We start from the raw sequence: 2,779 nt of genomic DNA, 5'->3' as shown, positions 1-2,779 counted from the left end.
AGTTAAAATGATATGGTTTGAAGAATTTTGATGAAATTCAAAGTTTGGAAGTGTTTTGGGATTATTGTCTTTGAATAAAGGCTTGAGAAGACAAACGCACATGAACTATAGTTAAAAAGGTCTCCTTAGATGAATTTAGCCTAAAGGGATCGTTCCATCGCAAAAAGGGATATATCATTTTGAAAAATGGATCAATCCTTTTTGCAAAGGGATCGATCATTTTTCTGGAAAATGCAAGGGATTGACCAGATCGATCCTTTTTACAAACGGATCGATCATTTTTCTGGAAAATAAAAGGGATCGACCCTTTGCACAAAGGGATCGATATTTTTTCTAGAAATATGCATTTTTATTCCAAGGACCAAATTGAATTACACTTGAATCAAAATTGATGCAACTAAAGTTATATTATAGATAAAAAAATGTAATTGTAATGACTTAGAGGATATTAAATGTGCATGAATGTCAATTTGAAACATCAAATTATGAAAATTGAATATATTGGTCAATTTAGTCCATAATTTTCACAAATAAGGTTCAAATCAAGTCACACAAACATACAATAGATCTAAATATCCTAAACATGAATATTTTCAATTTTGTTACATTTAAGCATCATATTTTCAAAATCAACTTTTATGATCAATACAAAGCATGGATAACATGATTTCACACCAACAATCAACTTTGTAAATTTTAGGCCAAAAATAATTAACATAAGCATGTTAGGCCGTAAATACAAAACTCATGCAAAAATAACTCCCTCTAACTAATTAAAGTTGAGCATTATGCGAGAACACACAATCATGCATATAAACATGTAAAAGCATAAAATTGCATGAAATTAAAACTTTTCACCACTTGAACTATGGTTGATTTCTTAGGTCTCACTTTCTTCAAGTGTCTTTCCTTAATGTGTCTAGAGCCTCCAAGAAACTAGACATTGTTCACCACTACTCCAACACACCTACAAGAGACTATCTTAATTTTTGGTACCGAAATTGCTTTAGGTCTTTGATTGCTAGTTCCAATGCTTTTAGTTCCCTTAAGAACCCACACTTATCTTATTTTATAAGATTTTCTTTTCTTTATAGGACAAGTATTAGAATTATCACCATGGTAATGGCAATGTAAACATTTTGCCATTATTAACTTTGAGGAATTGTTAGAAATAATTTATTTTTCTTTTATTAAGCTATCAAACTTAATTTTCAAATCAAAATATATTTCTTAAAATTTTCATTTTTCAATTTTGAAAGCTCTAAATACTTTTTCAAAATTTCAATTTTTTTCAATCCAATGAAATTTTTAAAAGAGAATTATTTTTATTATTAAATTTAGAAATTGTTTTCTTATATTTGGAACTCATGGTCTCAACTTCTAAAATTAATTCATCATAAGCATCTTATAACTCATCAAAAGAATATGAATTTAATGCATTTGAGTTAGAAGCTGCCTTTGAATCTTCTTGGATTGCCATAAGACAAGGGTTGGCCACTTCATCATCTTCATTATTATTGATGTCCTTATCACTCCATGTAGCAAAAAAGCCTTATTTTATGGCTTACTTAATCCATTCTTCTTCAATTGGGAATAATCATACTTCACATATCCAGTTTTCGATAATTATAACATATAATGAGATTGTTCTCTTTCTTCGATCATGCTTCATCTCTTTATCTTTGGATGACACGAATCGTTTGAATCTCTTGAAGAGATTGACCATGTCTTTATCTTCTTCATCATCCTCTTCGTCGGAATCATATTCTTTGTGTGTAGAGAATCTTTAAACAACACCAACTTGCTTTTTGTTTTCTTTCTTCTCTTCTTTCTTTTCTTTTCTTGCTCATCCTATTTTAACACCAACTCATGAGTGAGCAAGGAACCGATAAGTTCATTAAGAATGATTGACTTTAGGTTCTTTGCTTGGATGATCATTACCTTCTTCGACTTCCAAGACTTTAGAAAAGAGTAAATCATCTTCCTTACAAGCTTTTCATTAGATATTATTTCTCCATATCCCTTTAAATCGTTGCCAATCACAAAAAATATATCCATCATAGCTTTGGTGTCTTCATCCGGTTTCAACTTGAAGTTCTCATAGCTATTCTTGATAAGACAATTTTTTATTTCCTTTACTTTATCAGTTTTTTCATAAGTGATTGGAGCTTTTCCAAATCTCTTTGGCATTTTAATAAGAGGAGACTATTTCATATTCATCCAACCTAATGTATAAAATAGAATGTGCATGGCCTTGGCATTTTGTTGGAACTTTTTTTCTTCTTCACTCTAATATTCCATCTCATTGGTTTGAGTAGAGTGACCCTTCATGATAGATTTATGAGGTCCTAGATCATTTGCTTGAAGAAATATCATTATCCTATTCTTCAAATATGCATAATTTTCTTCATTAAGATATGATGATTTGTTGACCGATTGTGAATCTTTAATGTAGTATAAGCTAGAAGATGAAGCGATCTTTATCAATTGATTGTATAAGTTGATAGAGTTTTCGAAGGACCTTCTCAAGGTTGCTAAACCGTCAATAGAGACTCACTCTGATACAAATAGTTAGCTTTTATGAATAATCGAAATATGCAAATAAGGGGTGAATTGGATTTAATTTTGTGTGTGGAAGTAACCGAAAAATAAAAAATTTGCACAATGATTTTTTAGTGTTTTGACTTCTAAACCAATTCTGCATCCACTACCTTAACATCCACACCAAGAATTTCTCATCCATTGGATTTGCTAACTCTTAAGGAAAAAGTGTAATCTT

This window comes from Hibiscus syriacus, unplaced genomic scaffold (assembly GCF_006381635.1).
Source record: "Hibiscus syriacus cultivar Baekdansim isolate YM2019G1 unplaced genomic scaffold, ASM638163v2 tig00110515_pilon, whole genome shotgun sequence".
Taxonomy (NCBI): Eukaryota; Viridiplantae; Streptophyta; class Magnoliopsida; order Malvales; family Malvaceae; genus Hibiscus; species Hibiscus syriacus.
This window is presented reverse-complemented; position numbering follows the sequence as displayed.